This window comes from Lissotriton helveticus, chromosome 9, assembly GCF_964261635.1.
Source record: "Lissotriton helveticus chromosome 9, aLisHel1.1, whole genome shotgun sequence".
Lineage (NCBI taxonomy): Eukaryota > Metazoa > Chordata > Amphibia > Caudata > Salamandridae > Lissotriton > Lissotriton helveticus.
The window spans coordinates 289,389,859-289,414,841 of NC_136070.1; positions in this window are offsets into that span (position 1 = coordinate 289,389,859).

The following is a 24,983-nucleotide window of genomic DNA, read 5'->3' on the forward strand; positions in this document are numbered from 1 at the left end:
GGAGGTCGAAGCTTCCGGTTTAAGCGCGCACCCCAAGGCTATTGTGAAAGTCCTTCAATATACAGTCAAGCTTTGAAGTCACAACTTGATACCTTTTCTTTGCCCTCAGGTGCCACTCTTATCCAATATGTGGATGATTTGTTGATCGCTGCAGATTCTGAAAATGTTTGTAAAGCAGCAACTGTATCGCTCTTACAGCATTTGTCTAATTCACATCATAAAGTATTGTCTTCCAAGTTACAATATTGCCGACAAGAGGTTACCTATTTAGGTCATCTCATGTCGAAGGAGGGAAGGCGATTTACTCCAGAATGTATTCATGCAATTGCACGAATGAATTTCCCGTCCACACAAAGAGAAGTGCGTGCTTTCCTAGGCATTACCTCTTACTGTAGACAGTGGATTCCAAATTTTTCCCTTCTTGCTAAACCACTGTTGCACTTACACTTAAAGACACGCTCCAGCCTTTGCCTTGGACTGATGAATGTCAAAAGAGTTTTTCTGCTTTGCGTACTGCCTTGTGTTCTGCTCCTGTGTTGGGTACTCGAGAACAGTAAACCTTTCACACTCTATGTGCATGAAAGGGAAGGTTGCGCATTATCAGTGTAGACACAACGATTTGGCGACAAACAAAGGCTGTGTTCCTATTTTTCTGCAACATTAGATCCAGTAGCTAAGGCATTACCTAGTTGCCTTAGAGCAACAGCAGCAGCGGCAATTTCTATTCATCAATCCGCTGGACTAGTGCTAGATCGTACTCTTAATGTTATGGTGCCACATGCAGTAGATACTCTTCTTAATAGGACAAAAACTCAGCATTTAACGAGTGCTCGCTTGTCTGGATACGAGTTGACACTTCTAGCTAGTCACATACACATAAAAATATGTAATGTTCTGAATCCAGCAACATTGTTGCCTGCTTTGGATGCTAGCAATGTACAAGATCAGCATGATTGTTTTCTTCGCACTGAAGAAGAAACGAAGGGTCGAATAGACCTCAAGGATACACCGCTTGTGGATCCGTATGGAATCCTATGGGTAGATGGGTCACGTTTCAAGCTCCCTAATGGTGAAACGACAGCTGCTTATGCAGTAACGACATTGTACACAGTGGTAGAAACTGCACGCCTTCCGCATAATTCAGCGCAAGCTGCAGAATTGATTGCGTTGACAAGAGCATGTGTGTTGGCGAAAGGGAAGAGAGTGACTGTCTATACCGACAGCCAATATGCATTTGGCGTTGCCCACAGTTTTGGTCGTTTGTGGAGGGAAAGAGGATTCTTTACCTCCCACGGCACCAAGATACAGCATGGTCAGTTGGTAACTGACCTTCTTGAATCACTTGCCCTTCCCACTCAAATAGCGATTGTGAGGTGCAGTGCACACAAAAAGATTACTGATGACGTGGGTCGAGGAAATGCATTTGCAGACGAGATAGCGAAGGAAACAGCGGGGAATGTTGAAAGTCGCATGTATGTTGCAGGGCCTTCCAGATGGGTTGCAGAAGCTGGTATGTGTGAAGACACAGTGGAAAGTGTGAAAGCGATCCAGAAGGAGGCCACTGAGAAAGAATTAAGTACGTGGAGAGAAAGTACGGGAATGTTGGATAGTACGGGATGTTGGACGGTATTGTCAGAGCATCACCGATGGTTGTTACCTGATGCATATGTACTGCCTGTAGTTACTATGGCCCATGGACCAGCCCATATTAATGCATGGGGTATATGTAAGCTTTTAGCTCCAGTATGGCAGAATGTTGGTATTCCTAAATGTGCAGAAAATGTGGTGAAACAGTGCATTGTTTGTTTGATGCACAATCCAGGAAAGGGAAATCCAACTCCAGCAGGTCACTTTGCACCCTCTATGTACCCATTCGAGGTACTGCAAATAGACTACATCCATATGGAGTGTTTCAATAATCTCAAGTATGTCCTGGTGGTGGTTTGTGCCTTTTCCAGATGAATAGAGGCCTACCCCCTAAAGGACAACACTGCCATGTCTACTGCAAAAATACTCTTGAAAGAATTCTTCCCGAGGTTTGGTTTGCCACGCATTGTCTGGAGTGACAATGGAAGTGAATTTGTAGGTGAACTTATGCAAAAGGTGTGTGTAGGTCTAGGCATTAGACAGAAATTCCATGCGGAAAATCATCCTCAGTCAGCAGGTTTGGTAGAGTGCTATAATGGCACTCTCAAACTTAAGCTAGCAAAGAATCAGGCCAGCACGGGCCTTTCTTGGCCTGATGCTTTGCCTTTGGCACTCCTTTCTACTAGAACAACTGTTCATTCTCGTTTGGGGCTTAGCCCATACGAGATTGTGTTCGGACGCCCAGCTAATGTCTGGGGAGTCCCCAGACCCAAAAAGTACTCAGATATTCCCTACCCACTGTTGGTTGATTATTTGCATGATCTCACCACTAAATTGCATGTTATTTGTCAACAGGTCCAAAACGCTTTACCAGAGGCCTCCTCAGATCCCGGACACTCCATCCAGCCTGGGGACTGGGTGTGTCTGAAGAATTTCCAGAGGAAAAAGAACCTGGAACCTCGCTGGGGGCCTCCAAGACAAGTTCTGCTTACAACTCATACAGCTGTCAAGGTCCTGGGGAAAAGACACTGGATCCACGGTGTGCACTGCAAAAGGGTACCATTGCCTTTGCCGTATGACTAGTGGGTCCGAGAAGGTATTGGTGACAGTGAGTTTGAGCAGGTACCCAGTTTCGTGCCATTCAGCAGTGCACACCTGGATTGGACTAGCTCAGAAAAAGAGGACGATGATGTTCTACAGGAAGCTGTACCCGTTCATCTGAGACTCAATACCACAGATCCCGAACATTTGTTCCAGGACCAGACAACGCTTGGAAAGAGACGATATAATTTGAGGAAAAGATCCCCTAAGGACAATTAATTTTGACGTTCACTTTTTAAATTCTGTTAATAAAGACAAGTTTTTCCTTCCCTTATCCATCAAGTTGCAGGGTCACGGTAGGAGTCTTGAGCTGTGACCTGAATAGTGACTAGGTCAACAGGACTTGCAGTGTCATAGGACGGCTAACAATCACAGCCAAGTGATTAAGGAAGATTATCGTGAGCGACGCCTTCAGAGTAATGGATAGTGCAGGGAAAGGAAGTGATATTAAAATGTTGAAGAGAGCTCATTATAAGAAATTAATATTTGGTCGTTGTGGCGTAGCACTATGTGTTTTAGTAGGTGTAAGTAGTTTATTAGCATGCATAGGATGGATTATTCATGTCCTGCAGTTAGCACCTGTTCCCGTTTCTGTCCCTCTAACTCCCTCCTCTACTGTTTCACCGCATAAGTTTTACTCACTCCCAGATTTTGAGCAAATGAGAAGAATGGAATATATTAACAATTCGTTTATTCAACTGTTACACCAGCATCAATTGATAGTAAATGTTACTGATTGTTGGGTATGTGGTCTCATACCACATAATACACAAAAAAGAATGCCATATCTAGTCCTCCCCTTCTCATATGAAGGTTCTGCTTGGGCCTATCTGGCTATGTTTTCCAATGCATACCAGAATTTACTTCGATACCCTTCTGGTGGATCCTATAATGGTGGAGTGGATTTCAGTCATAGTTCTTTGATAAAAGGCGTTGTAACTATGGCAAAGATTGCTGATATCATCAAGATTCCCAAAGACGAAAAGAGAGCGTATGATGGGTGGAATATAACTCGCTATACTCTTAGCCTTACTGACACGCTCAAGCAACAGAGTTCTGCACCGATTTGGGTACTACCCCAACGAGGTCGTTTGTGCTTGCAAATAAATGGCCAGAATACCAAAACTAAGCAAGAGAGGAGCAACTGTTCCCACACTTATGTCTATACTCCTTCTACACCCGCACCATTAGTGGCATCACTAGGTACATATTTCGTCTATCATGATAAAGCTTATACATGGCTTCCCACACCCTTCTCGGGAACATGTTATGTAGCTTTTCTCCTCCCTCCTACATACACCGCTCCTGCTGATTATCACAGGAAGAGAGTTGCTAGAGGAGTGGTAGATTCAGAAGATACAGCAGGGCAAGAAGGAGGGGATTTTTTGAAAGGGTTCCTTCCCTTTTGGGGTCCGATGGCCAATAGCAAAAATATTAGACAGTTGATCCGTTTGGTTAATGCCACAATCAATGTAACTTATGGAGCTTTGAAAAATTTGACTGCTGAGCTTCAGGCGGATCGTGTCATGATCCCCTCATCCAAGGCTGAAGCCTTCTGTTAAGGTTCTGAAAAAACCCACCCCTTTCCCGTGCACCAGCACTCCGGTATGTTTTAATGTGAATGTATTTAAGTATAATGTGCTTACAGTGATTCATTTATAGAATGTGCTTTTGTTCGTTTTTACTTCTGAAGGAAATGCCATGTTAGGGCCTGAAAAGGAGATTGTGAATAACGAGTAGTTTAGGGGGAAGATTCTTGAAAGCTTACTTCCAGTGAAGCATTTTGTAAGCCAGTTCGAGAGTTCTGCACGTTTAAGCCGCTTGAGAGCTTCTCACTCGGAGCGGCTTAAAACGGGACGTGCGCACGTTATCTCCTGGGTGCGGTCGGCTTTTTAAACCGCACCCAGGCTTCCAGAAGTTGCTTTGCCTTCCTGCCAGCTAGGAGAGAGGTCGCGTTTGGAGTCATCTCAGCGATCTTACCTGCAAGAAGAAGTCCTGCTCCTGAGAGTCATCTTGGAATCGATTGTCTTCACGAAGAACCTGCGGAAACAAAGAGAAAGAACAGAGTTAAGTACTAAATTATTTTGACAATTCAGGCGCCCTACGCAAGAAAGCTTAATACAGATTTTGGGACATTCTTTTCTTCAATAGAAGGAAAAACGATTTGCATCTAGAGAAAGCTTAAAAGAAAACGAAGTTTTCAGGACATTTCAAGAGAAAAGACAAGAACAGATTGCTAGAGATTATCTGTTGTATTTTCTGCGAGAAAATCATTACAAGAATGTATTGTAATGGGAATGTTATTTTTTAGTTCAAATTTATAAAACTGTCACTAGTCTCGGGGGTTTCAAAAAATTGGTGTTCGCTTGGGAAGAGCCTTGTTTTTCCATTCATGTATTTACTACAGGTTTTCTGGAATTACATGAGTCTTCTTAGAAAACAATAAAGATCGTCATATGAAAACATTTGCAAGTAAGTTCTGGCGCCAAGGGGGAAATAAAATAACTTTTGTGAGAGGTTATGTTAAAGGAATTTTTCTTGTTTTATAGATAAATGCAAAGGACATACATCCCTATTTAATCCATGAACATCTGACCTGAACATCTGGAAACTTCTCGACTACACAAGACAAAGAAATACTGGACTAGGACAGAGCAGCTCTGATCGCAGGTAGGAGTCATTTTAGTGATAATCTGCACTAACCTTAAGGAGGAGAAAGCACTAGTTTTAAGAAGTAAATAGGACTTTAGGTACTGGTTAACTAAATCATCCTCACTTGTTGTTTCGCAGGTCGACAGCAAGCCAAAAACCACGCATCAACGTCCAGTATCGGCCCTCCTCCCAAATTTCTAGTTTTAACCTTAGCTGTGAATTAGAGTCAGCCAAGTTTATAGTTAGTTACTTGGGAAGTTGGTCACTTGCGTCTCTGCGAAATCTTCTACGTCATCCTCAAGATAAGGTAAGGGACGATGTAGAGAGAACTTGACAGAAGGCAAAGCCCACGAGTATTATTTCGCCCAGACGCAATGGACCAAGTTACCTTACAAGACATTGCAGCAGTTTTAAAAGACTTAAAAGATGAAAATGCTGCTATTCGTAGGGACATGTCAGCGCTACAAACAGCTTTCCAACAAAAGCCTGTTGTAAAACCTGCAACCTTTCAAAGTTCATCTTCCGATTCAGGAGCTCAATCTCAAATCCAAGTAATTACTCCAATACCAACTCCCTTAGCTCAGCCTGAAAGGTTTTATGGAGATGTAAATAAGTTTTCCATTTTTATGCAACAGTGTCATTTACACTTCTTAGCTAAAAGGTACGCTTTTCCTGATGATTCATCTAAGGTGGCTTTTATGTTATCTTATTTATTTTGGAGGCGATGTAGCTCTTTGGTATGTACCCTTGGTGGAAAAAGACGACCCTATTTTATATAATTTAAAATAATTTGAACGTGCTTTAAAGAAAATTTTCGCTAAACATGTTTTTGTTCAATCTGCTGATAACGAGTTGCTAAACTTAAAACAGGGATCTTCTGATTTGTTGCATTATATTTCTCAGTCTAATCGACTGGTTTTAGAAGCAAAATGGCCATACGAAAAGAGAATATCTATTTTCTATAGAGGTTTGAAAGATGATTTAAAAGACATGGTGACGCAAATTTTGGAACCGCCAGAAGATATCAATGATTTAATTGATTTAGTTGTAAAATTAAATCATCGCCTTGGAGAAAGAAAAGGCGAAAGAGGGAAAGGGGATCACAGATTTCTCTTTGTGAAGGAAAGAAGTTCAACTTCTCGAGACATACCTCCTAAGCTAGATCCTGTAGAACCTATGCAGATAGGTTCTATTCGAGGACCTTTGTCCAAAGACGAAAAGGATAAGAGCCGCAAATTGAATCAATGTCTTTATTGTGGTAAGACAGGTCATTTTGTTAGGGACTGTCCTGCTCGACCCAATAAGCCAAAAACTAAGTCCACAGATGTAGCTTTAATTCAAGAGCAATCGGAAAACTAGAATACTCGATGAAGGATGAGGTCAGTTCATCGAGTGCAATTTCCAGTTTGGCCTCTACTGTTCCACCTATTGGATGTAAGCATTTCTGTATTATTGTGAAATTAAAAAGTTTACTTCCTTTATCTCAACCTAAAAAAGTTGAAGCAGTAATTGATTCGGGAGCTACTGGCAATTTCATAGATACTCATTACTTTTCACGATTAGGTTTTAAAGCAATTCAAAAAGATCATCCTGAAATAGTAAGGGCAGTAGATGGTAAGGAACTGACTTCAGGTCCTATCAACAGACAAACAGAGTTATTGAAAATGGACTGTTCACCCATTCACAGAGAAGAAATACATTTTGACATTATAGATGCCCCTCAGTTCAAACTAATATTGGGAATACCTTGGCTAATTCGACACAATCCTATCATAGATTGGGTATCAAAGACTGTAACATTTAATTCCAATCATTGCTCAACTCAATGTTTCCTCTTGGAAAAGTCTAAGGATGTAATCCAGGGTTTTGACTTTTGTGCAGACTCTACCAGCATTTTGGCTTTAGAAGGTGTTCCATCCATTTACTCTGATCTGTTTGACGTTTTTGACAAAAAGAAAGCTAACCCTCTACCACCACACAGAGATTTTGACTGTCGAATTGATTTAGTTCCTGGAGCAACTCTTCCTTGTAGCAGAATATACGCCCTTACAGAGAATGAGAATGTTCATCTTAGAGAATACCTAGACGAGTATCTTGCAAATGGTTTCATTAGGCATTCTAGATCACCTGTTTCATCTTCTCTTTTTTTTATTCCGAAAAAGGGAGGTGAATTGCGCTCGTGCATAGACTATAGAGCCTTAAATAATGTAACCATAAAAAATAGATACCCTTTGCCTTTGATTCCAACCTTATTAGACCAGGTCAAAAACGCAACCATTTATACTAAATTGGATCTTCGAGGAGCCTATCATCTTGTGAGAGTCCGAACTGGCGATGAGTGGAAAACCGCATTCCGCACAAAATTCGGCCTCTTTGAATATCAAGTCATGCCATTCGGACTCTGCAATGCTCCAGCTGCATTCCAATTTTTTATAAATTAGGTTTTGCATGAATTCATTGATGTTTGCTGTGTAGTTTATATCGATGATATTTTGATTTTTTCCAACTCCGAGGAAGAACATGTACAGCAAGTTCGTGCCATTCTTAAAAAACTGCTGGATAATTCGCTTTTTGTAAAATTGGAAAAAAGCTTATTCCATGTTACTAAAGTAGAATTCCTTGGTTATGTCATCAGCCCTAAGGGAATTGAAATGGATCCCAAAAAGATAAGTGCTGTGGATTCTTGGCCTAGTCCCACTTCTGTAAAACAGGTCCAAAGCTTTTTAGGCTTTGCGAATTTTTATCGTCGTTTTATTCAAAACTTTTCCCAAACTATCACTCCCATCACGAGATTGCTTCGCAAAGGAGAAAAGTTTATCTGGTCAGACCAGGCAGAAACAGCATTTCAGAGTTTAAAGAAAAAATTCACTTCTGCTCCTATTTTGAGTCATCCGGATCCCTCTCAGCCTTTTATTGTGGAAGCTGATGCTTCTCAATTTGCTCTATGAGGCATTTTATCTCAAAGAAATAAAGACACTGGCCAAATGCATCCTATAGCTTTTTATTCCAGGAAGTTATCTGAAGCTGAATTGAATTATGCTATTGCAGACAAGGAACTTTTGGCAATAAAGGCAGTTTTTGAAGAATGGCGTCACTACTTGCTAGGTGCTCGACATCTTGTAACAATTTATACTGATCACAGAAACCTGCAGGCTTTAAAATCAGTAAAAGCGCTATCTGCAAGACAGTTAAGATGGTCGATGTTTTTAACGATTATGACTTTGTTATCACTTACAGACCAGGAAAAGAAAATTTAAAAGCTGATGCTTTATCCAGAATGGGCTATAATATTCCAGAACCCTCTGTAGAGAGAGCGCCCCTCTTACCTCCCTCTCGATTTCAAGCCAGTTTGTCCTCTTGTGATATAATTGCTGAAATCAAGAAAGAAATTGACAAGAAAGGTCTAGACCTTTGGAAAAAAGAATTTCCTTTTTTACAGGAAAAAGAGAATCTGATTTTTATGTATGATCTAATTTTCGTACCAACAGATTCTATTAGAAAGGATATTCTTCATTTCCATCATGACACTTCTATTTCAGCCCATCCCAGCGTTGTGAAGACTTATGAGTTGGTTAAGAGAACCTTTTGGTGGCCTGCAATGTTTAAAGACGTACAGCTTTTTGTAGAAACCTGTAGTGTTTGCATTCAAAATAAACCAACCCATCAGGCACCAAGTGGTTTACTAACTCCACTTCCTGTTCCACCTCATCCATGGCATACACTCTCTTTAGATTTTATTGTAGAACTTCCAGAAACCAAGAAAGGTTACTCTACAATCATGACTATAGTCGATCAGTTTTCTCGTATGGCACATTTCATTCCTCTTAAGAAATTACCAACTGCTATGGAATTAGCTCATCTTTTAATGATTAATATTGTTCGTCTGCACGGAATTCCTTCAGTGGTTATTTCAGACAGGGGGTCACAGTTCATTTCTCGTGTCTGGCAAAATTTGAGTTCTCTATTGAACATGGAAATTCGATTATCATCTAGTTATCACCCTCAAACTGATGGTTTAACAGAGCGTACCAATCAGACAATAGAACAGTTTATTCGTTGTATGTTAACTACAGAAGAGGGGGATTGGTCTGAGTTGTTGAGTCAATTGGAATTTGCTTACAACAATGTGAATCATACTTCCTTAGGTATGTCTCCTTTCTTTTGTAATTTTGGTTTTCATCCTAAAAGTTTTCCTAGTGATGTAAAAAAGGGTTGTTCAGTACCAGCAGTTTCAGATTATGTTTCCAAATTATCTTCCATCCAAGAACAAGCCACTTTCAATTTAGCACAAGCCAAAGAAGATCAAAAAAAATCTGCAGACAAGCATAGAACTAAACAACCTGATTATGTTCCAGGAGACAAGGTATGGTTGAATACTAAAAATGTAAGAATAAAGGGTTATCGTAAATTCAACCCAAGATTTATTGGACCTTTTCCTATCGAAAAGATTATTAACCCAGTCTGTGTCAAATTGACCCTTCCTCAAAAATACCAAATTCATCCTGTATTCCATGTATCACTAGTCAAACCTTTTCATCCTCAGACTCGTTTCATTCAACCTCCTTCATCTGTATTTATAGATGGAAATCAGGAATACGAGGTAAAGACAATCTTGAATTCAAAGAGAGTTCGTGGGAAACTTTTCTATCTAGTGGATCGGAAGGGTTTTGGTCCCGAAGAAAGATCTTGGGAACCTTTAGAACATTTAAAGAATGCACCAAGACTGGTAAGATCCTTTCATGTAAGATATCGGAAGAAACCGAAACCCATTTCACCGGTTTTAGGGGGGATCTTGAGGAGGGAGTACTGTCATGATCCCCTCATCCAAGGCTGAAGCCTTCTGTTAAGGTTCTGAAAAAACCCACCCCTTTCCCGTGCACCAGCACTCCGGTATGTTTTAATGTGAATGTATTTAAGTATAATGTGCTTACAGTGATTCATTTATAGAATGTGCTTTTGTTCGTTTTTACTTCTGAAGGAAATGCCATGTTAGGGCCTGAAAAGGAGATTGTGAATAACGAGTAGTTTAGGGGGAAGATTCTTGAAAGCTTACTTCCAGTGAAGCATTTTGTAAGCCAGTTCGAGAGTTCTGCACGTTTAAGCCGCTTGAGAGCTTCTCACTCGCAGCGGCTTAAAATGTGACGTGCGCACGTTATCTCCTGGGTGCGGTCGGCTATTTAAACCGCACCCAGGCTTCCAGAAGTTGCTTTGCCTTCCTGCCAGCTAGGAGAGAGGTCGCGTTTGGAGTCATCTCAGCGATCTTACCTGCAAGAAGAAGTCCTGCTCCTGAGAGTCATCTTGGAATCGATTGTCTTCACGAAGAACCTGCGGAAACAAAGAGAAAGAACAGAGTTAAGTACTAAATTATTTTGACAATTCAGGCGCCCTACGCAAGAAAGCTTAATACAGATTTTGGCACGTTCTTTTCTTCAATAGAAGGAAAAACTATTTGCATCTAGAGAAAGCTTAAAAGAAAACGAAGTTTTCAGGACATTTCAAGAGAAAAGACAAGAACAGATTGCTAGAGATTATCTGTTGTATTTTCTGCGAGAAAATCATTACAAGAATGTATTGTAATGGGAATTTTATTTTTTAGTTCAAATTTATAAAACTGTCACTAGTCTCGGGGGTTTCAAAAAATTGGTGTTCGCTTGGGAAGAGCCTTGTTTTTCCATTCATGTATTTACAACAGGTTTTCTGGAATCACATGAGTCTTCTTAGAAAACAATAAAGATCGTCATATGAAAACATTTGCAAGTAAGTTCTGGCGCCAAGGGGGAAATAAAATAACTTTTGTGAGAGGTTATGTTAAAGGAATTTTTCTTGTTTTATAGATAAATGCAAAGGACATACATCCCTATTTAATCCATGAACATCTGACCTGAACATCTGGAAACTTCTCGACTACACAAGACAAAGAAATACTGGACTAGGACAGAGCAGCTCTGATCGCAGGTATGAGTCATTTTAGTGATAATCTGCGCTAACCTTAAGGAGGAGAAAGCACTAGTTTTAAGAAGTAAATAGGACTTTAGGTACTGGTTAACTAAATCATCCTCACTTGTTGTTTCGCAGGTCGACAGCAAGCCAAAAATCATGCATCAATGTCCAGTACCGGCCCTCCTCCCAAATTTCTAGTTTTAACCTTAGCTGTGAATTAGAGTCAGCCAAGTTTATAGTTAGTTACTTGGGAAGTTGGTCACTTGCGTCTCTGCGAAATCTTCTACGTCATCCTCAAGATAAGGTAAGGGACGACGTAGAGAGAACTTGACAGATCGGCTTATGACTTTACAGAATAGAATGGTGTTAGACATAATACTTGCAGATAAAGGAGGAGTTTGCAAATTGATTGGGTCCAGTTGTTGCATTTATATTCCTGACAACGCCCCTACAATATACCAAGCCATCTCTAAGCTACATGTCATCTCTGAGTCTATCCACCAAGATACTGGAGATTGGTCTGTGATGGGATGGTTTTGGGGACTACTGTCCACTTGGGGATGGAAAGTGCTAACTTTCCTTGGAATGCTTTTAGCACTCCTCTTTTCCTGTTGTCTTTGTCTACAGTGTGGTCCAGTCATTTGTGGACTTTGTGCCACAATCTGTGTCTCCAAACCAGTAGCACAACAGACAGAACACATTAAGATGATGGTGCAACAACATCTTAGTGACCTCATGACCATTGATATTGACTCAGATTGAAATGGGTTCCTTTGTGCTTTGCCTGAGTATGGCAAAAGGAGGGTCTGAGGTTACGTAGTTTTCAGCCTCACTCTGCTACAGCCGCCATTTTGCGTTTAGTCGCCATTTTATGTTGCCTCACTCTGGCAGCACGGCTCACGCGGAGAAAATGGTCTTTTCTGCCACTTTCAGCTGCTCGATGTTTTTCTCGTAAAGGAACAACCTTTGTCCTTGTGTGCAACACTGATGTCAGGGTCCGGCCGAGTTTGCAAAGCCATGTCTAGACTGATTAATCCATGACTTACTCCACTGTTTGGGTCCCACCATTCTTCTCATTCTTCTCTTATTTAACTGGCCTTCACTATTCTCTCCGTGTGTTCTCTTGTTACATAGCTCTTCCTTTGAAGCATTCTACACATGGTTTGCCACCTGCAAATCGAATTACGGACACCAGTGTTGATTAAACTGATGGGAGGAGAGCACACGGGGTCTGAAAGGAGGGTTTGCTTTAGACATCTGATAGCTTGTTTTTGAACTATTCCTATTTGTCAGTTTTGTGTATATTGGGAGTTGTCATTGTAAACTTGTGTTGTATAATAGACTGTGCGCCACAGATTGAAGTGGCAGTCTCTTGAGAACCTACCTGTGTGGTACTTCTTAGATAACTGTGCTTAGCTGCAGCTAATAAAACTACTTTTCTACGCCAACCAGAGTGTCCTGTGTCTCTGTCGGTCGAGGCAGGTGAACTCGGAGATCTTAGGCGTGCCCTGCGCCGCTCGGCCCATAAGGCCGGGTTCTCCAAGCTCCGCCCTCAATGACTACACACCCATTGCATCCGACACCAACCTCACGGCCATGGAACTCCGCACTTGGGCCACCTACTGCACAGACAAGCTCGTACCACTGCGCAATGTGATCAAGCAACGCACCAGGACAGCTGCCTGGTTCACCACCAATCTCCAAGAAACCAGACGCACCTGCATATGCCTGGAGAAAAACTGGAGAAACAGCAAAACCCCAGAAAAATACACCACCTACAAGGACGGTATGACGGAATACCATCATCACATCAGAACAAACGAAAGGACTTTCATTCACAACAGAATCCTCGCCAACTCCAGCAACTCCAAGGAACTCTTCAATGTCATCCAGGAATTTACCAAGCCCAGCAGCAAAGCCACATACATCACCCCCTCCCAGGACCTCTCCGACAAACTCAGAGCCTACTTTCACCTAAAGATAAAGAGCCTCTAGGACAATTCATCATCCGCACACCTGACCCCCTAGTCAGACTGCCCTACAGACAGACCACCGTCTCCGCCTGGACAGCGATCAGGACCGAGGAAACCACAGTGACCATGAGAGGTATTCACACCTGGCCCCCACTGACCCCTGCCCCCCACATATACCAGAGAGCCGCCACCACCATTGCACCCGTATTTAAACGCACCATCAATATCACCTTCGAGAACGGCACCGTCCGCGAAGACCGGAAACAAGCAGAAGTAAGACCCCTGCTCAAGAAGCCCTCAGCAGACCCAACGGACCTCAAGAACTACTGGCCCATCTCACTCCTCCCATTTGCAGCAAAAGTGGCTGAGACGCCAGTCAACGCAGAACTGACGAAGTTCATCCAGGACAACACCATCCTAGACCCTTCTCAGTCCGGATACCGAAGCAACCACAGCACCAAGACCACCCTTCTCGCAGCAACTGATGACATCTTTACCATCCTCGACCAAGGCCACACCACAGCCCTCATCCTCCTCGACTTGCCAGCAGCCTTCGACACCATCTCCCACCGCACCCTCGAAGCCAGACTACACAACGCCGGCATACAAGGCAGCGCCCTCGACTGGATCAGATTGTTCCTCACCGGCAGGAGCCAAAGGATCAGACTTCTTCCTTTCCTCTCCCAATCCAGAGGAATCAACTGCGGAGTCCCACAGGGTTCATCACTGATACCAACTCTCTTCAACATCTACATGACGCCTCTCACCACCATTGTCCAACAGTACAGCTTCAGCATAGTCTCCCATGCCGACAACACCCAGCTCATCCTCTCCCTCACCAAGGACACCACCAGCCTCAACTTCCAGGACAGAATTCAAGACGTTGCAGCCTGAATGAAAAATAACTGACTAAAACTCAACACAGAGAAGACGGAACAACACCTAGTGGCCGACCACCCTCGGCAGCCCACCGACCCCCACAGACCACACCAAGAACCTTTGCATCATACTCAACTCCTCCCTCTCCATGAAATGACAGGTCAACGCTGTCACCTCCAGCTGCTTCAACACCCTCCGAACCCTCCGTATGACCTTCAAATAGATCCCCCCGAGGCAAGGAAGACAGTCACCCATGCACTCATCACCAGCAGGCTGGACGGCGGAAACGCCCTCTATGCCGGCATCAACAAGTCCCTACTCTGCATGCTCCAGACAATACAGAACACCACCGCAAGACTCATCCTCGGGATCCCTTGACACGAACAGATCAGCCAACACCTATGCAAGCTCCACTAGCACCCTGTTGCTTTCAAGATATTCACCTACGCCTACAAATGCCTACACAACACCAGGCCCCAATACCTCAATGACAGAATCACCTTCCACGTACCCAAATGAAATCTCCACTCCACCAACCCCCTCCTCGCCAATACCCTGCGCATCCGCAGAGCCAGAACAGGGGGAAGATCCTTCTCCTACATCGCAGCCAAGACCTGGAACGAGCTCCCCACCAGCATCAGACTCGCCCCCTCCCGGAACACCTTTGAAGACCTGGCTTTTCACATGAAACAGATCTACTGACGCCTCCCCCCCCTCCATGGCCTTGTGACCCTCACGGGTGACTAGTGCACTCATAATCCCCCCTGATTGATTGATTGATTTCCTTACTCTCTTTTTTTACCTCCCCTCCTGTTCTTCTCCTGTAACCTCCTTGCCCCTCAACCTATGCGACTTACTATCATTTTTGTACACCCCCTTCATCAAACCCTCTTCCATATCCATGCCCTTCTCAACCATGTATTTTCCTTACAGCAACTTTACTTTGACCAGCATCTCAACACACCACTCCCCAAAACAAATGGAGCATTCCCTTAAAATGTCTTTCTTGCCTCTAAACATACCTGGTCTCAACATTGGGGCCAACACTTAGGCCTGCCAATCCACAGTCATCCTCTTAGGCTCCTTCTGTTTACATTCTGAAGCTTTATCTCCTCTTTGTACCTGTAAAACACCATCTTCACCCACCTTGCTTGTTACATTAAGCCTACACTAGCCGGTTAAAATTTCTGTCCACCAGTGTCATGCCTCCTGCTGCATTAGCACACTACCATTACATGCTCCTTCAACAATCTCACCTTCCTTCAATTCTACCACCTCTTCATCTTAATGTAAGTCAGTATCCTCCTCTCTTCTCTTGCATTACCCCAGTGCACTGGGAGAGCTTACCATCCTCCATTCTACCATTCTAGTAGTGCAGCCACCCTATAGACATGTCTGTACCATCCCCAGGGGCCACACTAAATGCTACCAGGCTCCTGCCATCATTGTCCATCGCCATCATTTGGGCCAGACAATCTGGATGGAGACCATTCTTCCGACCAGTGTGACACCTCCCTTGCTGTCCCAGACCCAATCCATTCAGCCCCTCACACCAGGTTACCTGCAGGCAGAGATGCACCAGCCCCTTCTTCACAACCCATCAAAGCCCATTTTTTGATGAGTTAACAGCATCATTTACAGGCATCTGCCTCTGGACCTACCTGCCTTCTCACTACACTGTCTCCTTCTTTTGAATCGCAGCAGCTCTCTTGACATAATGCTTGATACTATCCCCACCTACCGTGCCTCCTTCATACTGCCTTCTGTGTGCCCCTACCCATTGGCAGCATCTACCCCTGTACCTCACCCTTACTCCTTGACACCTGTCTCCCATGAGCCATAACCTTGCCCTTTTAATTAGTCCCATCCTTTTTTTGCCAACTTGTTACTCCACAATGATCTTTGCCCACTAACAATCGGTCTGCTGTCTCCTTCCACCCCATCATCCATCAAATTGAGTAGCAGGTGAACTGTCACGGTTGCTGATAGCTGATGACCTGCTTTTTATTTCTATCACCATTCGAGAGGGGGGGCCTCAGTGTGCCTTCACTCCCCACCCTTTCCTTATTTGTCATACCAATGACAACTATGGGGGGTGGGGCGGGCCCAATTTCACCCTGTGCACTACCTTCTAGCTTCATTGCATGTCCCTTCTCAGACAATTGTTCTTCTGCGATTCTGATGTGTTCCTCCTCACTGTGAGGGGGGCTCGACGCATCTACAGGTAAGAAGCTGTGCTCCTCCCCGGATTGCTCTGCTGCTCCCTTGCCAGTGTTCACAAAAAGAATACTGAAGCTCTACTTCTTCACTTGCGTGGCCCAGGCTGCTCTCCTAGGACACATGCACTGAGCCTCTTATGCCACCATCTCTCCTCCTGCCTCATCTGCCCCCACTTTGCCAGGTTAACCTTACCTTGTTTGGGGACCAAAACATTTGGTCTTACTCCACTTGATGACTGCCTCACTGGCTTCCCACTCTTTGGACCTAGGACCACTGGAATTAACAAGTCTTCTCTGCCAGCAATAGGCCTCATTTATAAGGTACATTGAGTCATCGGAATGTCGCTTTTTGTGACATTCTGTGGCACAGGAGCCTGCTCCATATTTACGAGGCAGCACTAAGCCACTTTTTTTGGCTTAATGTTGACTCGTAAATATTGTCCCCTTTAATAAAGTTTTCTGCGTTAAAGGGGAATGCAATGGGTGTTGCTGGGGGGGGTCCCAGTAATATCCATGGCATTTTGACACTGCCTCAGATTTACGAGAAATCGTAAATCTGATGCAGCGCCAAAAACTAAGGGAGGCAGAACTAGAAGAAATATCTTTATTTCTCCTTGTTTTTCCTTTTTCTATATGTGGTGCATTCTGCAGCACACATAGAAAGAGGAAAACGACTTGTGTCCCTTTTTGCTACACAAAAATAATCTTGCCCTCAACACAGGCACCCTTGCACCATGGTGTAAGGGTGCCTGTGTTGGTGCACGGCAGCCTATTGTGTGCCCGTGCAGGGAATGGACAGGAATGCACCGTATCTCATTCCTGCCCTTTTCTTTTGCCATCGGGCAGCGCAGTAGGAAGGCCTGCTGCACTGCCCTATGGTAAAAACACATAAATGAGGCCTAACATCTTAAGGAGCCATCATTCTAAGAAAGAAAGAAAGAAAAAGAGGAAATAAGGATGACTTAATACAGAAGAGTTTCAAATGGGCACAATCAGGTATGCTATGAAATGGTAGCAGACAGAAAACAGCGTTGGCTGGAGATGAGATTTGATAATGATGTACTGTGAATCTGAAGTAGTCTTCTATCACATCATTTCTAAACACAAAGGCAACACTAAAGTAATTATAAAATAAAAGCTAAAACACTTGTGCTGAAGGGAACTAGCTTGTGTGTGGATATGCTCTTTTTGAGAGGACAAAACACAGTCACTCAAAGTGAAGCTAAACAGTAGCTTGAGTAGGTTGACCCACTGTCGCATGCTATATTCTCTTGGCTAACGCCAGACCTAAAAGGCTCAAAAAACACATTTAATTCCAAAAGCCTGGGACAATAGGCACCTACAGGCAACCTATTCCCCGAAAAGAGGACCTCTGCATCAACTCCCCTGCCCTGTCACTAAGGTCCAGTCCCCTAGTGGTGTACTCCTGGTTCATTGGCCACCACCTGTCCAAAAAGGCCAGTGGAGAATTCTAACATTGCCTCCTCACAAATCCCACCACCTACGAAATGGAAGGCAGTCTGCACTATAGCTCATTGCCACACAGAGCAAGGTAATTCCTGATATTGTGAAGAAGGGAAAGGGAGTTGTTAGAGAGCAGATTTAAAATGATACTATAATAGTATAGGATTATAGATCCAAACAGAGGGCAACATCAGTTGTTAAAGACTCTTTGCATTATTCATAGCCCTGAGCCAGAGTCAATGGCCTAGAACAAGAGAAAGGGACAATCTTATAAGCTGTGAGAGGGCCATTAATAACTGGTAAAGTCAACAGCAGCAGGGCTTTAATGCTATTAGAACATTCCACCCATAGAAATTAGAATGTTCTCAATTAAATCAGAACATTGGAAAGTTGAGCGCTCTATTAAAGACAATGGAGTGCTCGGGCTTTTAATGGCTGGTAGAAGCACGGACCATCAACATTCCAATGTTTTTTCACAGCTGTAGCAGTGAACAAAGGCTCGACAGAGCTTGAGGGGTTTTCAACTCCCTCGAGCTCCGTGAGACCTTTGTTTTGCAAATTGGAACATTCTGTCCTCTCGGAGCGGAATGTTCTAATATCCTTAGAGACCTCTGTGGCAGGCACTACCCAGCCATTAAAGGCCCGCTCCCTTGTTAAAGGCCCTCGCCTTCAGATTGGGCCTTTAATGTTGGAGTGGACCTTTAATGGCCAGTAGAGCCCACTAAGTTGGTCACTAAGGCTATATTGGGAGACACTGTCAGACCTAAATTGGAATGTTGGAGCGGAAGGTCTATGACAGCCATTCTCGGATGTCTGCCACTCCATTGATTTCAATGAAGCTCTCAACAATCGATTGTTCTACAATGACAAGAAGCACCTTTTCTGAAATGCTTCTTTTTTGTTCAACCAATCAGAATAATTAAAGAGCTAGCATTAACTTTAGCTTTCGCCAATTACTCATTCACGTGACACATCCTGTGGCAGACTTGTGTCTACAATTTTGGGATTTTTCAGCGGAGGTTCTCCTTGAAGGGGCAGTCATTCACCATTCCTTGGCCCAAGTCAGAGTAATTGGTATCGCTTGGCGAATGATGAGTGAAATTTGGAGTCTTCCAGACAGATCTGCAAGTATGTGGTAGACATCACATGTTGCATCTGCAGAGTGTTTCAGAGTGAATATTTTAGTCCTAATAGCTATTGTAATGTTTTCTATTGATTTCAAAGATGTAGGCCTCCATATGAGCAATGTACTTGTGCCTTCAATATGGTCCATGAGGGTGCATGTCAGAGATGTCGTCACATGACATTAGAGGTTGAATGATTTCCTATCTGGTTTCATTACTTTTTTTTAAAGTTTGAGTTTATTGAAAGTTAAAGAGAGGAAAAGGAACAGCATAATAATGAACAGTATGAAGTACATTTGATGCAAAAATGTACAGGAATATAAGAAAGGTACAATAGTTACAATAAGCAAACTATAAGAAAAGAAGGGAGAGAAAGGAATAAAAAGAGGGAGGGGGAAAGAATACATTATTACAAATATTACGTTGTAATAGAGAACAGTGAAATATGCAGTTAAAACACTGTGCGCAGAATAAACAGGCAGTAGATAAACACTACAATATAATTAAACCATCAAAAACTAAGCAAAAGGACAACAGGGTATAATCACGGCGGTTTCGGGACATCGTCTGATGGGTTAGCAATAGGTATAGTGTTGAAGCGCAGAGAGTCAGACCAAGATAAAAATGTAGTAAGTGGAAGCCATAACAAATCTCTTTAATGGCGAGAGAAATGGGATTAACATAGTTAGTGTCAAGTTTAAGATGGAAACAAACAGCATTCCACCAAGCCTTGACCATTACGTTATCAGCATGTTTCCAATTGGAAGTTATTAAGTGGAGGGCAATAGCTGAAAATAAATCCAACAATTGAAAATTGGATGGTGACTGAGGCCATAGGGGAGAAAGTTAACCCAGAAAAAAAGTAGATAAGGAAAAGGGAAGATTAACTTTAAAATTGCCAGAATTGAGAGATAGGAGGGCATTCAAAAAGCATGTGTTTTAAATAAGCAAAATTAGCGGGGCAAGACCAGCATGAGGAAGGGGTAGTGGATGAAAAAGAAGCTAATGTAGCAGAGCTACATAGCAGATTTTGATAAATAAAATAAAGGGTTTGAGTGGTATTGGTAGCTTGGGAAGTTTTGTGGATCTTAAGCCATAATTTGTACCAGATGGAGGTCAGCCAACACTGTAATAAATCCTTCTCCCAAACCAACTCAGTCTTGGATTTCTGCCTCACAAAATTGGACAGCAAATATCTATAAATAGAGGATGCTGAAGGAGAGGTGTTTAATAAGGGAAAAATTGTAGAGCAAGTGAGGGGAGGATTAGAGAAATGTGGAAGATTAAGAAGGTATTGATTGAGAGAGGGAATTAGAAGATTATATTGAGTTTTGAAGATATTAGGAAGAGAGAATCGAGATTGAAGATCGGGAAAGGATAAAGGAGCTAGATTGTTCACAAGCTGAGAAATCTAGATCAAACCCCTAGAGTGCCAAGATTTCCAATAAATGGGGCGATTTTTGATTCACAAAGATTTATTATGCCAGATGGGTTGGTTAGACAGCAACACTCTTCTGGCTGTTCATCACTGGTGGATCCGAAACCAATAGTTTCCTTGCGATTTTCATTAGTAAGGAACTTGGTGGATACCAGTATACACAGAAAAATCCCAGATGATGAAGCTCCGCCATTGGGTGGGCTGATGGGTTTTCTTCTCCGCACTCAGTAGTTTCCGCACACACACTATATCTTTAAGTAAGCATTAATCTCACTAGCCTGTACAGACCATTAGTACCCCCATTGTGTTCTTTTTTTTTTTAATACTATCCAAAACCTTCCCTACTATCCACGGGGACTGGAGTTGGAATAGTAAATTAAACTATTCCATTATCCAGCACCCCCCAACGCAAGTCGTTGTAACGACTTGCATTTTAAAACCTGGGTTGTAAAGGTATGCATAGTAAAAGCATGCGTTGTGATGACATACATCCGGCAGAACAAAGGGGGCAGAATAAAGTAGGAAAGGATTTGTGGAATGATTGGGCGGAAAGTGCAAGACTCTTATTTGTGGCAAAGTGGCATTTTGCTTTATGATGTGATGCAATGGCATACGATTTGTTATCTATGGTCTGGTCTATGTTGTTGTGGTGTGGTGGTGTATTTCTTTTGGAGAGTGCGGTAATGAATGATGTGGAAAATTATGCTGTAGGATGGCATTGATCATTGTTGTAAGATATTGTAGGTGCATATAGCTGTAAAGTGGTAAGGTCCGGGAGCCATAAAGTGCTACAGTGTTAAGTTGATTGGTGAGGTGGTATGTTTGATTCTGAAGCAATTAGGGTTCCTTCTTCTGTGGTATTTGTTGACACTTCATCTGTACTTATATGTATTTAGATTGTTGTAATTTTCTCTGCCTTTATACAAATTTAGTTTATGTTTTATGACTAAATTGAAGCAGCAGATTGTATATTTCTCTTCATAAGCCATAAATGTAACTGTTTCTTTGATACTTGTTGGATTTTTATGTTAAAAGCATTAATATATGATACATCAGTACATTTGTATGAGAATGTGATACTTGTAGAATACACTCAGATGCATATCCGAATCGGTTTATGCTTTGCTAGGAAATCACTTTTTAAAACTCCCTTTCTTGCCCATTAGTAAACTGACAGCATTGATTATCGATTGAAGGAGAACTATTTTCTGTTTTTACCTACAATTAAAAATAAATACAAAATGAACATTATACAATGTATTTTTTGTCTGTATTTATTTGTACAAATCAGTAAAAACTGAAAACTGGGAGCCTTGGATATGGAGCAATGTATCGCAGGATGAACCAGTATTCAAAGCACCTAGTGGTAATGTGCAATTTGTGAAGGTAAAAATGGTCATTCATTAAATAAAGGCAGAGGCTTTATTAACAGTAATGGTAATTTTGCCAATAACAAATCTAACAATGGGCAAGTGAAGTCAGGAGCTTGTCAACATTTATGGTAAAGAAGGCTACTGGAAACAAACTTGTAGATTTTATGTGAATAGATTTCAAAATAAACTGTAAATGGGTCCTCAAATGCAACACAATATGAATCAGATGGCACAGAATGGGATGATGCATTAACCTTAAATTTTTGGGAGATTTTTTGCATTTTATTATTCACACAGAATTTTAAGAGATTATGGGCCAGATGTACGACCATTTGAAATTGGTGGTTGTAAGTTGCAAGTCGCAATTTGTGAGTCACAATTCCAATGTACAACAGTGTCAGAGACACTGTTAGCGATTCCCAATAGGGTCGCAAAATGCGAGGCTCCTCAATATTCATGAGGCACTCGCATTTTGCGGCCCCATTGAGCATGGCTGGCCCTCCCAGGGATGGTGGCCAGCTGGGCTCAGCAGCACAACGGGCCCTTTCACAGAACTAACTGAAGACAAAATCCTAAACTTACTACCATTTGGGTATTCACAGAAGGCACTTACTCATTTTGGTATTCACAGAAGACACTTACTCATTTCGGTATTCACAGAAGTTAGGAGTCCTAACTTTAGGACTCCTAAATGCCTTCTGTGAATACCGAAAGTCATAAAGTTAGGATTTTTCTCAGTTTAGGAGTAGTAAAGTCAGGACTCCTAACTTCAGGACTCCTAAATGCCTTCAGTGAATACCGAAAGTCTTAAAGTTAGGATTTTTCTCAGTTTAGGAGTCCTAAAGTTAGGAGTCCTAACTTTACTACTCCTAAACTGTGAAAAATCCTAACTTTAAGACTTTCGGTATTCACAGAAGGCATTTAGGAGTCCTAAAGTTAGGAGTCCTAACTTTACAACTCCTAAACTGAGAAAAATCCTAACTTTAAGACTTTCTGTATTCACAGAAGGCATTTAGGAGTCCTAAAGTTAGGACTCCTAACTTCTGTAAATACCGAAATGAGTAAGTGCCTTCAGTGAATACCAAAATGAGTAAGTGCCTTCTGTGAATACCAAAATGAGTAAGTGCCTTCTGTGAATACCAAACTGGTAATAAGTTTAGTATTTTGTCTTAAGTTAGTTTTGTGAATTGGGCCCTCCATGTCTGGGACTGCTTTTAACCCCTTTGTCTCGGCCGCGATTTGGCGGCAGTACGGCACTTCCGCAAAATGGGCAGGGCCGCGTCAGCTGTTGGCCGACGGCAGCACTAGCAAGGTAGTGCTCTCGTCGGCTAACGGCCGATGGCAGGACGCAAGGGGTTAAATAAAGCAGCTTTTTTTTTAATGCAGCCCGTTTTCCTTACAGGGAAACGGGATGCATTTTAAAAAAATATATATACGTTTTCGTTTCATTTATTTAAGGGCAGGCAGTGGTCCCTGGGACCACTACCTGCCCTTAAAAAATATTTTCTCATGCGTTTGCAAAGGAGAAGGGGTCCCCTGGGGACCTCTTCCCATTTGCAATTGCATTACCACCTACGTGAAGTAGATGGTAAATTGCAACTGTTTTGTGACCACAATTGCGGTCAAAAAACAGTCATACATAGGGCTCAGTATCACCTCTTCCTAATTGCGAGTCGCAAACACTATTTAGAGAGTCGCAAATAAATTGCTACTCACTAAAAGTGTTTTCACATTTCCCTGTTGGGTTTTTGCATGCCCAAACGGGTCGCAGGCCTGTTTGCACATGCAAAAACGGGTCGTATATCTGGCCCTATATTTTTAACAGAAAGAAGAAGGCTTCATGTAAAAAACGATTTTGCTTTGCTTGTAAAATATTGTTTACGATTTTTATTTTAACAGAACAAATTGGAATCTTATTGTGTTTATAATCTCCTAATGAATATGTTTCAAATTATATTAATAATACACAGCATAATAAGATTACTGCAGATAGTATGTTAGATTATAGAAAGTTTGCAGGAAAACTATAGAGAAAATACTTATGCCAATTTGGCTTATTGATCCCAAAGAGATTATGAATGTTTCTAACTGCTATATCTGCACGTATTTACCAGATTCTGTTTCAGAAGGTGTCACATTTATACAGCTTCCTCTTACCTATAAATTATTGTGTGATTTCTTTTGGGTAAAAATGTGAATCAAGTTTTTGTCAGAAGACTATGAAGTAGAGTATAATGTTTCTATAGATCATATGCCTGTAGTTGTAAAATTAGACCACTCTACTTAATATAATAGTCACATTATGTTTGTAATTCTAATATTAAAGTGATAAATGAGAAGAGTGAGTGTACAATGACTGGTGCACAACATATAATGAAAGAAGAGTGAAATGTAGTATGAGTGGTGCTGAAGGAAGTGAGTTGTTTGTATGATGAGAGCAAGAGGTGATAGATGGGATCCTTCAACTATGATTTGTATTAGTGTCTAGAGTTATAGCTATAAAGTTGATTGAAATGTTATGTTGAGTTAAGGCCCTATATTTAGTGGTCTTTATTACATTTGCAATAAAACAGCTTATTTTAACATGCAAAGGAGTTGGGTAGGTTATTGTTTTTTAGATTTGATATTTCCTAATATATACCATCTGAATAGGTTGAATTAAATGAATTATAAAGGAGAGAATCTTGGGCTGAGTCACGCTATTTTGGATGTGTTTGGATTGATAATTGGTGTGGCTTTGATTAATTTTAAGATTAGAAAGTTGTCCACTGTGTTAGAAAATGTGGTTACTATCACTACAGGAGCACTAACTAAAATGAATGAAGAATTGTTTGCCATTCAATCAATGTTGATTCAGAATAATCGTTTTAGATATGGTTTTGGGAAGAAAATGTGGGGTCCGTCATGTGGCTAAGGTTCTGCAATGTTGTACTTTTGTGTCAGGTAACAGATTGACCATTAAAAGATATATTGACAATGTCACTAATGTTAGACCTGTCATCCTTAGTCTGGTCATCCCCTGTACTTCTGCCTGCTTGCTTCCTCGTTTTGCTGATCCTTTTACGTTGGCCTTAGGGCTCTAAGCCTTTTACCACTCATGACCAATGCTGAAGTGCATGTGCTTCTACCCTAAACATGGTAACATTGGTGTATACCCATTTGACATATTGAGTTTACTTGCAAGTCCCTTGTAAAGTTGTATACCATATACCCAGGGCCTGTAGGTAAATGCT